Raw genomic sequence first — 14,828 nt, forward strand, 5'->3', positions numbered from 1 at the left:
TGTTATAGGAAGGCAAGTATTATTATCCTGAAATAAAATCTTATGAATTTTGACTGCCTAGACAACTACTTAGGTAACAAGGTGTACAATTCCACTGCCCATTCCAAATTTTTAAAAAACCACATTCATTTTACCATTTAGTAACCATCTGCAACTTTGAGGGGAAGAAAATAGAATTGTAGTTTTATAAATAACTACATTCCAAGCCATTTTTATTGAAGTTGTTCCTCATTTCAGCATGATGGTACACTAATTATGCTCTCTTAAAACTATTTGTGGCTTCAAAGAAGTGGATTTGACCCAATAATTTCAGCTCAATGAATTCCTTCCTCTTAGTATTTTATTTTTTGTAGTTATTCTATTCATTTTTTGAAGACTTACGTAAACACTGCAGTGTGTTTTTCAAATAAAGTATCATTCAATATGCAGGAGAACACTGAGCCTGAAATGAGAATACAATTTCCCTTGAGACAGCTCTGTGTTCAAGTAATTTAACTTCAAATCCAGCTCAATATTTGAACAAGGCAGGCTTTTACTCTTGCGCAGTGTTTAAAGGTGGCCTACTTTAATCAATCATAAATTCAAGTGTCTTTTATTCTGAAACAATTTCAATATTTAGAAGAGTTTTAGAATTGTAGGTCATGGTTGAACAACTGCCTAGAGGTCTTCTAAAAGGGATGTTGTTTTACTGCCAGCACACACAGGAGGTAAGACTAGGATCAGAAACAAAGACCAGTTTGTGTTTTACTTCACATTTCTCAGAAAGAGCTTTGGACAAAGGATGCTTCAGAGGGAATGAAATCAGCCTAAGGGATGCAATTCTTCTGTAGTAACTGAAACTTGCAGGTACTCCGTGGGATAGTGGGAACAACAGGACACAGAGAGCAATATCTATGTAAGCAAAGCTGGCTCTAGTTCAGCATTGGGTTTAGAAAACAATCTTATTCACAGAGGATCTAGACAGTAGATTCTGGAACTAACTAGGTGCTTCCAGAATCATATTCTTTGCTTATTTAATTTATTAAGATCAAAGCTATAGATTACAGGTTGCAAAAAAGCACCAAGCTTCTTCCTTCACCTTTCCGTTGCCTTTCTCTCATCACATTCTGGCTTCATCATCTCCATCCAGTAGGCAGGGAGCCTGTGGTTCTCCAGAATGATATTGCTAGGTTTCAACTCTCATGATTGGATAGTCAGTGTTGGGGGATGATGGGAGTTGAAAATTCACACAGATATGTGCCAGCTCTGCACTCATTCCATCCATTGATATTACCAAGATTATAACCTAACCTGATTTACTTTAAACAACACAGCAACATCCTCATCATGAAGGTTTTAGAAGACATGTGTTGACACTAAGGACCTAATTATATTAGCCAGGTGAAGCGTCCCACTTTGCCAACGAAATGAGGGGCAGCTGGGGCAAATCTGTCACGCGCACACATCTCCCTCACCATTCCCCATCACATGGGGAAGAGTTTCCCAGGCGGCACAGAAGTGTGCTGGCTCAATTGGAGCCAGTACAACAAGGGAAGCCTCCCATGTTGACAGCACCCATCTATCCTCCAACAGGAGTGGAAGTGTTGTAGTACACTTCCAAAGGTAAATGTGATGAGGTTGTTAAGTACTGTACAATTTGACAATACGATATTTAATCGCAGAGGTTCAAATAAATTGTATGTCAAACCCTGAATAAATAACACAATGGCCCTGGTATGGATCTTTGAACTAGTTGCAAAAAAATGGTCTGCAATATATCAACAGCCTCAGTACAGTGTATTCTCCCTATATTGCACCAAGCTTCCTACTGAAATTCACAGGGGATGTACTATTACACCATAGTAACACCTCCCTTCAGAACCATCTTCTGAAAAAAATAAATACTAGTATGAACACAGAAGGGATAATCAATATGCTTCTTAAATCCATAACATGAGGGGAATCACTTCCCTGCCCAAATTTAGTTGATACCTTAATGGCAAGCATTTGGCTACAAGCAAGTGTTTGGCTAAACAGTGCAACTGAACACAGGAAGATGGTAAAATTGAACATAGGAATGGCACAAGGATTATGAGAATGGATTTTGTTCTGTTATCGAGGCGTCATGAATTGATAATAATTGTTGATTTTGTTGTTGTGTATGATGTGTTTTTAACTGTTTATTGTTGTGATAACCTGCATTGTGTAAACCGCATTGAGTCGCCTAATTAGGCTGAAAAATGCGGTATAGAAATAAAGCAAATAAATAAATAAATAATAAAGCATTGTGAGAAACAAATGGATGATGTAAACATTGTTTGCTGGCACTACATCTTAGAGATGAAGAGATACAGTCCATCACATCCTAATTTCTCCTCATTGTAGTCTTCCTATAAACCCCCCACGTGTGTGTATGCGTCTGTTTAACTCAGGGTGCACCCACACTGCAGAAATAATGCAGTTTGATCCAGTTCAACTGCCATGGCTGAATGCTATAGAATTATGGGAGTTGTAGTTTGGTAAGACACCAGAACTCTTTGGCAAGGAAAGGCTAAAGACCTTTTAAAATTACAGCTCCAAAGCATTTAGCCATTGCAGTTATGGTGTCAAACTGTATTTTACAGTGTAGATGCACCCTCAGTGAACAACAGTCTCCCTTTCTATATAGCAAAAGGACAGTCATCAGCCCACAGATCTTTATAGAAAAAACAATACAACTTTATCAAGTGTGGGACAGTGTAAAACTTCTGCCCACTGTGAATAAAGAAGTCCACTCTGTTTTAAAATCTCACTAATAAATTAATTGGATCCATATAAATATTAACTAGTTCTAAAAACAAATATGCATTTAGACTATAACAAAAATCAAGACTGCATGTATGGTGTAGTCATGCTTTGCTCAGTTTTGAAGAGAAACAGTTGATGAATCAAGCAGAGGAAGCCAAGATGCAGTTATTAGATGCATTACATCTTTAGCACATCATCTGTAAAAAATGTCCTGGATAAACTAACCCTCCAGGGGAAACCTGACCTTTAAGAGGCTTCCTAATACTACATCTAAATTAATGTCAGTGACAGCCACTTCAATCTAAACTAGCAGGGCTCTTTCATTCAGTCTACAGAATATTTTCATCCATTTTACTTGTGAGTGTAAACATACACATGTGTAAATGAATGTCTGTTACACGAGGTTTGCTTGGCTTGATCAGCTACAATGAAAGGTGAGAGGCAATATTAACTTAAATGCTAAGGAAAGTAACTGTACAGTTGAGAATATATTATGTACAGTTGTGAGATATATGTAGAATCCTTTCCTGAAGAAGGGAGAAATTAAACAAATACTCTGCAGTTTTTGCCAGAATATTGCAATTACTTCGCAGCAATTGAAAGTGCGTATATATTTTAAATATTTCTAAACCACCCAACCTAGTTTACAAGATTTGTACTATCTGAAGAGAAATCAGAGTATATTGTGAACCCTTGTTGGATGTTGTACACTAATGTGGATGTTTTGTTTAGATTTATGTTATTATAGAATTTTGTCTGACTATGTGTAGCTTAATTTATTGATGTCAGGTTTAATTTACTTATTTACTTAGGTCTTAATTTGATGTTAGATTTTAATGTTGCTTTTAGATGTGAGGTTTTTCTGGGACTTTATGTTAGTATTGTGTGTTTTATGTAGGCATTGAATGTTTGCCATTGTTATGTTGGAATCCACCCTGAGTCCCCTTGGGGAGATAGGGCGGAATACAAATGTAGTAGTTATTATTATTATTATTATTATTATTATTACAATTATTATTATTACAATATTATAAAATAAAGTGTGCATTTCTTCCAGTTGTGCATCCTGAAACTAGCATTTAAAGTGAGGACTCTCTTTTGTGCACTCCCTTAAAGCAAATGTGTCAAACTCAAGGTCTGTAGGATAAAATCTGGCTTGCTATGCCATTATATGTGACTCTCCAGATGAAGGACTATAACTCTTGTATTCCTTATCATTAGACATCATGACTAAAGCTTACGGTGTTAGGGAAATGCTGGGCCCATAACCCTTTGTTATGGAAATTCCCCAAAATAGAGTATTTAAAATGCCAAACAGGATACTTAAAAGATGTGATACAGTAACATCTGAAAGGCTGAACTTTGTTCTGTTTAGTCAGGAGAGTGGTGTTTCAATTTCGATACAAGGCTTGAGGATATGATGTCTGATTTTAAAATACCCTTTAAATTTTCCCCAACCTCAGAATCATCGAATAATAGAATCGGAAGAGACCACATGGGCCATCTAGTCCAACCCACTGCCATGCAGGAAAAGCATAATCAAAGCACCTCTGACAGATGGCCATACACCCTCTGCTAAAAAAATTTCAAGGAAGGAGCTTCCACTACACTCCAAGGCAGAGAGTTCCACTGTTGAACAGATCATATGGTCAGAAAGTTCTTCCTGATGTTCAGGTGGAATCTCCTTTCCTGTAATTTGAACCCACTGCTCCTAGTCCTAGTTTCAAGGGCAGCAGAAAACAAGTCTGCTCCCTCTGTCTTATGACACCCTTTCACATATTATGCATGGCTATCCCGTCTCTCTTCTGCAGGCTAAACAAACCCAGTTCTTTAAGATGCTCCTCATAGGGTAAGATCTCCAGACCTTTGATCATTTTAGTCACCCTCCTCTGGACACCTTCCAGCTTGTCAATATCTCTTTTGAACTGTGGTGCCCAGAACTGAACATAGTATTCCAGGGGAGATCGAATACAAAGGAGCCATGACTTCCCTCGATCTAGACACTATATCCCTTTTAATGCAGCCTAAAAACCCATTTGCTTTTTTAAGCTGCTGCATCACAATGTTGGCTCATATTCAACTTGTTGGCCATGAAGACTCCAAGATCGTTCTCACATGAACTGTTGTAGAGTCAGGCATCACTCATCCTGTCTTTTTCCATTTCATTTTTTCTGCCTAAATGTAATATCTTACATTTGTCCTTATTGAAATTCATTTGTTTAGTTTTGGCCCAGCTCTCTAATCGGTTAAGGTCATTTTGAATTCTGATCATGTCCTCTAGAGTATTGGCTATCCCTCCTAATTTGGTGTTATCGGCAAACTTGATAAGCACGCCCTCTAAACCTTCATCCAAGTCATTAATAAAGATGTTGAACAGAATGGGGCCCAGGACTGAACCCTGTGGCACTCCGCCAGTCACTTCTTTCCAGGATGAAGAGGAACCATTGGTGAGCACCCTTTGGGTTCGGTCGCTTAACTAATTATAGATCCACTTAATAGTAGTATTGCCTAGCCTACATTTGACTAGTTTGCTTGTAAGAAGGTTCTGGTCTGCTTTTCTCACAGCACTTCCAAATAAAGAAGGGTAAATGTGTTAAAACTTTATGACACACACACACTCCACAAATTTGAAATTTCTCTGAAAGACAATGAAAATGAAATCCCCAAGGTATTTATGTAGACTATATTCCAATTTTGACCTACTGGAATCTATAATGTTTTCCACTACAAACAGTGCCTGTATAAGCTACCCTGAATAATGTGTAAACAGTTTTCAAAATAAGTAATACCAAAAAAAAAAAAAAAACCCAAAAACCCCGCACAAGGTGACTCCAAACAGTCTTTTAAAAAATAAACAAAACTATCATCAATACACGATCAACAATGCCAAGCACCAAAACTAATAACCTACAAACCTCCAGCAATTAATAACCCACAAGACCCAATGGACAATTCATCATGACTCAATTAACCTCCAAATCCATTTGAAACAGAAAAGCTTTCATTTCCTGTATAAAAGCTAACAGACATGCAACAAGATAAGAGAATGGAAGTCCAAGTTTTACAACAGGCACTAAAAGGTGGCATTGATTGTACCTAAAGTAACTCTTTGGATTCTTGTCTCAGTTAAGAATTAGCAAATACAAAAACACTGCAATGTAGAGATACTTTAATTATTTGATTCTAGGCAAGTTTAATCATAACATTAATTAGCCAGTAATAAATGTAAGGAAACAAAATATTATTTCCTGTACCACTGGTTCCTACACATCTGGCTTTGTGGAAACCGATAGAAAATGCTTGCATTTTGTATAATGAAGCATTGCACGTATTACCTGAATGCTGGGGGGGGGGGGGGGGGGGGGGCTGGGGAGTATATGTAACTATAATTGACTTATCTTCTCCACCATCACCTGAGCAGAGTACCAAAGAAAAATGTTCCAGTCAATGTAATATACGGAGGTGTATGCCTCTCTTCTTGTGCTATGATCCATGTAAGCAGTTAAGGGGAAGCGCTAAATATCCTGGGCATATGGTGCATTTTCCTAGAGTTTTCCTTAATATTTAAATATTAAATATTTAATGCTTCCCTTAAACCACTGAGCTGCTGAACTTGCTAATCGAATTGGGGGAGCTCCCGCTGTTAGCCCCAGCTTCTGCCAACCTAGCAGTTCAAAACATGCAAATGTGAGTAGATCAATAGGTAACACTTCTGTGGGAAGGTAGAGGCACTCCATGCAGTCATGCCGGCCACGTGACCTTGGAGTTGCCTATTGACAACACCTTGGCTTAGAAATGGAGATGAGCACCACCCCCAGAGTCGGACATGGCTGGACCTTTATCTTTACCTTAATTGTACTGTAGATTAAATATCTGTTCCTTTTTTTAAAAAAAATTCCTTTTTTTCTGGGTTTTTTTGTTATACATTGTTTATTTTACAGCAGATACATATCAATGCAACCTACCATACTTTAACTTTTGGCATCTAGTGTTATTTTTCTGCTTATACATCTTATCTATCCCTCACCTCTGTGCTCCCCTCCCCCCCTCCCAAGCCACACGTTTTACGTATCATCTGTCCAAAATATCAATTCTTCTTGTGGAGGTAACTTTCCTTCTTTCTTTTTAACTCCCTTTTCAATAAATTTTCCCATGCATCATCAAAATCACTTTGTTTCCATACACTTCTTTTAACTTTTAATATACATGTCAGCTTATCATTTATTGCCAGTGGGCGCAGTGGGTTAAACCCCTGTGCTGGCAGGACTGAAGACCGATAGGTCGTAGGTTCAAATCCAGGGAGAGGCAGATGAGCTCCCTCTATCAGCTCCAGCTCCTCATGCGGGGACATGAGAGAAGCCTCCCAGAAGGATGATAAAACATCAAAACATCCAGGCGTCCCCTGGGCAACGTCCTTGCAGATGGCCAATTCTCTCACAACAGAAGTGACTTGCAGTTTCTCAAGTCGCTCCTCACACGACATTGCCAATTTCCATACTTCCTTGTACCAATCCTTTATTTGTATATTTATTTCTCTTTTTCCAATTCCTTGCTGTACAGAAGTGTTTATAATAATATGCTTATAACTGTATTTATGTTTGAATTGGTTGCCCTAAGGCTGGAGCGGCCTAGCTGTGAGAAATGTGTTACCATGGAAACGAGGCAGAAGAGGAGGTGGGAGGAGCTTAGAGAGTGAAGGTTTAAAAAAGTGACAGTTAGAGTCAGTCTGGGGAGGAGGACTCTGAGAGAGCAGCAGAGTCAGTTTTTAGACTCTGAGGAGTGAAGAAGTGAAGAGCCAGGTTTTAGTGTTCGTGAATAGTAGAGATTTCTTCAGCTAGGAAGCTGAAGGGGAAAACCTTGTTAGTTGCTTTAGTTAGAAAGAACTAACAGAGGCTTGCTAGGATCGCTAGTCGGAGGAAGACTGGAGATCTGTGATTTGATCAAGTATAGATCAAACAGAAAGACTATTCATTGCAGGGAACACTGGTTAATAAAGCGCTTCACCACAGCAAGAGTTCATAAGTTGTAACATCGAAAGTCTGAATTGTATCGCAACCAAGTTACATGTAACCATCAAGTATTTGCCAAGCTTAACATCTTCATACTGCAACCATACGCTTTGTTTAAAAATAAACTTGTTCTCTTTGGTTTTTAAAACTGCCTCATCTCCATTAATTTTACGTTCTGTGCACCCACTCTACCAAAATTACCTCACAACACAAACAGAGCCTTAATACCAGAGCCTTTTACAAATCAGTGGTTCCTCTCTCCTAAACCTAGGCGCTTTCTCACGAGTTGGTAGTGTCTCTCTACAATTGGGTGGCAGCTTCATTACCAGTGGCGGAGGTTCTTTACACTTGCTATAAGCAGTCTTGCTATTGTTAATAAGTTTGTTATTGCATCTTTATCCTCTTTTTTCAATTGTTTATTATTATATTATGATAATAAAGCTATACTAGGACTTCTTTCTATTTTAATGTTCATTATACAGGGTAAGGCAGCATAACTTCCTTTTTTAAAATGCGCGCCATTCAGTCAGTTGAAGACGTAGCAGAGCGCTAGTGGTCTCGTTTGAGAGGCGGGAGTATAAAGTTTTGTCCTGACACAGTTCAGTCACCATCATGCGTTGGAACAGTGAGGAGCGTGCTTTTGTCATTGAGGCCTACTTTTCGAGTGGATTTGGAATGGCCGGCCCACTCTCCAGATTTGGCCCCTTGTTATTTTTTTCTATGGGGTTTTTTTAAATCCCGTGTTTATGTGAACCGTCCAAGGACCCTACAAGATTTGAAGACCAACATCCAGGAAGAAATTGCCAACATAATGCCTGCTATGCTGGCAAGAGTTATGACAAAGAGCCAGAAATCGGTTAACTCAGTGTATGGAAAATGGAGAATTGGGGACATTACCTACCTAATTTGATCTTCAAAACTACTTAAAACAAAACTTTAGGTATGCGCCTACATTATTTAAAAAATCTGATTCATACAATGGGTTTTATTAAGTTTTGAAAAAAGGAAGTTATGCTGCCTCACCCTATATCTTCTATTTCTCTAAATACTTTCCCCCCAAAATTATTTACATATTTACATTGCCACCACATATGTATATATGTTCCTGATTCTTGACATCCTCTCCAGCAATTTTTTTAGTAATTTTTATTTAAATTTACTATTCTTACTGGTGTTAGGTACCATTTCCATATTAACTTATAATAATTTTCTTTAACCCATATTGATAATTTTTTTAGATGTCTTTGTCTCCATAATTGTTGACACTCTGTTTCATTTATTTTTATCCCAAAATCTATCTATTCCCTTGTGCTTATTGTTATCATCATCTCCTCCACATATCGATTCTCATAACCTAGCTTCTCAGTCGCTTTTTGTCACCCTTTTACTCTGTCTGCTTGCAATACAGTCTCTGTACAAATGGCATAGTGTGTATCACAGCGAGTACAACGTTCTTGCCTCTCACATTGAGCAAATCACTCTGATTAATCAGGGCTCCCTTGGTGACTCACACTGCCTTGGTCAGGTCACAGGGCACATGCTGTAATTTCCTTCAGTTTTTTTATAAGTATTAATCAGGGGGTTGGGACAAAATACCTCTCTATTTCCACATTAAGAAATCTGAACCACCAGTGCAGTGTAGCAGCATGTGGTAGGAAGGACTTGGACTGTGCTATTATAACAAGTAATCCACCAGAGTTTAGGAAGGTTGGAGGGGAAAGATCCAGCTCTAGGCAAACAATAAATGTTGCTCAATACCTCATAATCTCCTTTACTATTTTAAGAAACATCCTGTGTGTCTAGCACTATTTTAGAATTCAGACATGGGCAAACTATTAAGCGCACAAATGGGAACAAAGAATCTTCAAGGAGAGTGCTTCTAACTATTCTTCACTGATCCCATCCCAATACAGCTCAAATAAAAGATACATAATTTATTTTTTACACTTCTCAGTTTTCCATTTGCTCCCTGCTGTTAAAGATGAATCAAATCTAGAAAAAAATAGGAAAGCCTTAATGGGAGAGATATGGACCCAGGAAATGCTTGATATGCCATACGCTGTTTCATCTTGATGCTTTACTGTATGCAGTCATCAAACAGCCACTCTCTAAAGACAGGAGTTCGAAAAATACAATATTCAAAATACAAGTCAATAAATGTTTCATTCTTTTCCCCCTCCAGGCTTTAAATAGAGTTCTTTTCATTTATTTATTTATTTTAGTGGGAGACATGAGTGTGCATGACACGGAAAAGACAGTGATCTCTAAAGGAATCTAATATCTTTTAGCTCCCAAAAATCAATATCAAATCCTGGCTTTATGGCACTTTCCAGTATTTATTTTAGTGCCTCAAGAAAGCAAACAATGGATATAATATATTTTCCTTCACAACTCCATTCAAAGAAATAGGATCCATCAAGTGTGTGTGTGTGTGTGTGTGTGTGTGTATTTAACTGTGTGTTTAAGGAACACACAATCAACTAGAAACACTTCCTAGGTCACTCATAACTGAAACAACTATATGTGGATGGGACATAAGAAGTTGTGTGCTTTGGAGACAATATGTTGGAAATTTTCAGTTGTATTTTCAGGTGCAAGATACTCTATATACCAGACTCAGAGCTCTTCCAGACAGTGCCAAAATCTGGGTTCAAAATGGAGGGGGGGGCGAGGGGTTAAAATTCTGGGGACCTGACTGTGGGTCTCAACACAGACCTGTTAGTCCTGGGATTAATATAATAATAGTAATAACAATAACAATAACAATAATAATAATCTTTATTTATATTCCACCACATCTCCCCGAAGGAACTCAGGCTGGCTTACAAGACACTCCAGGGTGCACATATAACCTACAACAGGTAAAAACGATTTGAAAGTATGAAACAAGTCACATAAAATTGTAACAACCCCTGTCAATACATGTAGCAAAAAATCAAAATAATACAATTTTAAAACAACAGTAGATAAAACTAACTGCCATCAATTCACAAGGTGCCAAGTATAAGCTTCATATGGACCCATTCAGCCCACTCAAGGTCAAAGGCCTGTCTAAACATCCATGTTTTCAGGTTGGAACAGAAGGATTGAAGGGTGGGGGCTAATCTAATCTCTTTTGGGAGGGTATTCCAGAGCCGGGAGGTCCCCACTAATTGCTCTTGAGACACTTGAGATTGGGTCCCCCCGTCATCCTCACAGGCTTCCTCTGTATCGGAATAAGATGGAGGGTGGATGGGTAACATTCGGCTGTAGGGTTTTGTTTTTTTTAAGACTCCGTTATGTGCTGGACCTCATATATGTAAATGCAAATATCTGAATGTACACACAAGCACATTTCTTATCTCTCTTCCCCCAATTCTTAATCCAGGCACTGACCTAATTAGCCTATTAAACCATGAAATTGCAGGTCCGGTCCAGTGTCAGATCCCATAGGGATGGTGTGATAGGTCCCTGCTTGGCTACCTCATCCATAGTCTCTTTGTATCCAGGGTGTCAGGAAATTGCCTGCTCGCACTGGGAAAGGCCATCTCAGAATCATATCCCTGCATCCCCATCCCCCCATCCCCCCCCCCCCCCCCCCCGGCAAATGAGAAAACCTTGAACCAATGCCTGGCATACACCGATCCTAATCCTGGATCCATGACTATCCCCACAAAGTTGTGACAAACTGAACAATAATCCAATTTACCCCAAAAGAGAAAGGGAGGGTGCATACAAGAAAACTCTGAGCAAACTGGAAAAAGCTCACACCACACACCACCACCACCACCACACAAATATACATCTGGTCAAACAACAGGAGTGGAAACCACATTTGGGCCATCCTGGCTGGGTAAGGAGGACAGCTGCCAGCCAATGAATGGACAATAAGCTTCTTCAAAATCGCTGACTGGCAAGAGCCTATAAATAACCTTCTCCTGGGCCACTGGGAGTCTTGGGGACAAGACACACATTGCACAACCTTCAACATGGATGCCTGGGTGACTTGTGGATGATGTTTCTCACAAGTTCATTTGCGTAAGTGTGGCCGAATTTCTATACCAGAAATAGGACTAATATGCTGCTCAGCTGTCTGGATTACAATTCCCAATGTTCATCACAATCGGCTATTCAGTTTTGAGGTGTCTAGGATTTGCAGTCCCACACTGGAACACCACGTGATTCTCACCCCTGATCAAAATAATTTATAAACCAAACCAAAGCAGTATTGAAAGCAGATTTGTTCAAAGAGATATTAGAAAAAAATCTTGCCCCCCATCTTACGCCATGACTTTCAGTTTGTGTGTGGCCATTTTATCTTGCTGTAGGCGGAATATGTCTGGCTGCCAAAAATAATTTTCCACGCATTTTCTGTTGCCAAGTTTAATTTACAATAGCACCTCTGGGCGGTTGCTGGAATTGCTGAATACTGCAAAAACTGATGCTGCCCCATTATCTGGGTGGAAGGCAGGGGGTGCTAGAGAGAGATAAGTAAAGGTAAAGGTTTCTCCTGACATTAAGTCCAGTCGTGTCTGACTCTGGGGTTGGTGCTCATCTCAATTTCTAAGCTGAAGAGCCAGCATTGTCTTAAACACCTCCAAGGTCATGTGGCTGGCATGACTTCATGGAGCGCCGTTACCTTCCCGTCAGAGCCGTACCTATTGATCTACTCACATTTGCATGTTTTTGAACTGCTGGTTTGGCAGAAGCTGGGGCTAACAGCGGGAGCTCACACCGCTCCCTGGATTCAAACTTGCGACCTTTCGATCAGCAAGTTCAGCAGCTCAGCACTTTAACCCACTGTGCCACCAAATTGTCCAATTTATTGGGGGGGGGGGGGAGGTTGAAGGAAGAAAACTATTTCCCTCATTTTTGCTGGTCATTACCCCTTCCTCTATTTGCTGCAGTTCTTTTTGTAAACAGGAACTATTTTTATTGCCATGACATACCTATTTAATTAATACAATCTGCGCAGCTACCGAGTGATCCACCAAGCAATAAAGTCATAGACTCAAAATGTACAAACAGTACCCTTTAATTAAAATGGCAGCACAATGTACTTCAAAGATGGAATAGAATGACCTTGTACATTTTTAAGTGGTTCACCAAAAGTCAGCTACATAAGCAACAGGAAACAGAACTACTTGATACTCTAATGTAGTCTGAATTTGAACTCTATCATGAATCATTCTTGATACTAGGAACCTTGATACTAGGAACTAGGAACCGTAAGTATTTCATTATGATCATATATTTAGCAAGTTATATGCCACCTTTTAACAAGTTCTGAAAGTTTCTGGCAGAAAAGCAACATAACAATTACAAAATGGTTGTATGTTTATGATCTATGAAGCCCTATATGGCTCAGATGCAGACCATTTGGCAGATTGCATTTCCCTATACAAACTTGTCCAGACTCTGAGATCCCCAGGAGAGGCCCTTCACAGCTGGTGACGACACTAGAGAAGGTGTTCTCAGTGGCTGTTCCTAAGCTCAAGGGACTCCCTTCCCAGGGAGACCAGAATGCCCTTCTTGTGAAAGAACTAAAACAAAAAGGTAAAACTTTTTATTCAGGCAGTCTTTTAAAAGAAGAAAGTTTTTTAAATGATTCAGGGCTTTATAGTGTTTCAATTATTTTAATAGTTTCTAATAGCTAACCCTTAAATTATATTGTTTTTTCTTAATGTTGTGAGCCGCTTTGGGTCTTAACCAAGATATAAAAATGTGATATAAATAATGATACTATTATTACTAATATCAACAAGAACAACAATAATACAGCTTATCGTTTTGTGCCCTCAAGTCATTTCTAAATAACGTCTATCTTAAGGCAAGCCTATCATAGGTATCTTGGAAATATTTGCTTACAGGGAGTTGTTCTTCCTCTGAGGTCAAGAGAGTGTGACTTGCCAAAAGTCACCCAGTAGGTTTCCATGGTTGAGTGGGGATTCAAACACTAGTCAACAGAATCATCATTCAAAGCTCAAATAACTACACCATGTTGTGACATCTCTTACAGTGAATACTGCTGATGAATGGAGAGTCCCTAGAATCCTGCCTTGTTGTGTCATGGGAACAATGTCAGTATTTCCCCTTTCCTAGCATCTTCCATCCCTGTTTTAACTTATTGCAACCAATGATTAGCAACCTAATTTAAAGCAAATTAATAATTTGAAGTGGAGTCAGTGCATTTCTACTCACTCTGACTACAACCACTAAGAATTTACTTTATTTTGATATTTTTCGTCAAACTTTTCAATGAGTACAGAGGGAAAGAGCCATTGCCGTGCCGTGCTGCTTAACTTTTGTTTTTAATTGCCCTATACTTGTCTTGTGATGTTTTGTATCGATGTTGTTCACCGCTTTGAGTCGCCTGAGGGCTGAGAAAAGCAGTATATAAATAAAGCAAATAAATAAATAAATAAATAAACTTACCACAGAGAAAACCAATTTGCATACCCCATTGCAAGAATCAAATCATGTTGTTTCATTTCATTTGTACCCAATAAAAACCTTTGCACAACTATTCCTATCCCAAATAAATCTTGTGTAATTTATGAGCACCATCCTCTCTACTGGGATAAAGAGGAGAGTGTAGAAACATCTATGCCATCTCCTTATGCAATATTAAGATATCACATGTGGAAAGGTACACTAATGAACTTAGAACCATCCCTTAATGAGCTTTTCCACAGAAAATGTGCACACTTCCTCAGTGACTATTTCACTAACGGGCTAAATAAGTGGCAATTTCCTGAACTCAAAATGTTAGACTGAATTCTCTCGTATGTGTGATTTTCACTCAAGAGCCAAAGAACTTGTGGCATTTCAGACACTTTCAGGCTGTAAATGCCATCAGCACTCCCTTGCACAGCCGATGATGAGGTCTGATGGGAACTGAAGTTCTTCAATATCTATAGGATAACACACTACATGCTGCAAATTCTGGACAAACCTTGACCATGGATTGTCGCAAGGCTAATTTGTCCGTGTTTGTTGTTTTGAAAAAGATTGATCTATCTTGCATTGATTTGCTTTAAATTTAAAGTTAAAACATTGATGCTAGGTAAAACA

At 38.9% G+C, this 14,828-nt stretch overlaps 1 protein-coding gene across 4 annotated transcripts in view; it reads right to left on the reverse strand.

Moving 5' to 3' along the window:
- The window catches only part of RARB (retinoic acid receptor beta), a 416,875-nt gene that overhangs the window by 334,952 nt on the left and 67,095 nt on the right, over positions 1–14,828 (reverse strand). The gene's annotated exons all lie outside the window — the stretch shown is intronic.

Source organism: Anolis sagrei, chromosome 6 (assembly GCF_037176765.1).
Source record: "Anolis sagrei isolate rAnoSag1 chromosome 6, rAnoSag1.mat, whole genome shotgun sequence".
Taxonomy (NCBI): domain Eukaryota; kingdom Metazoa; phylum Chordata; class Lepidosauria; order Squamata; family Dactyloidae; genus Anolis; species Anolis sagrei.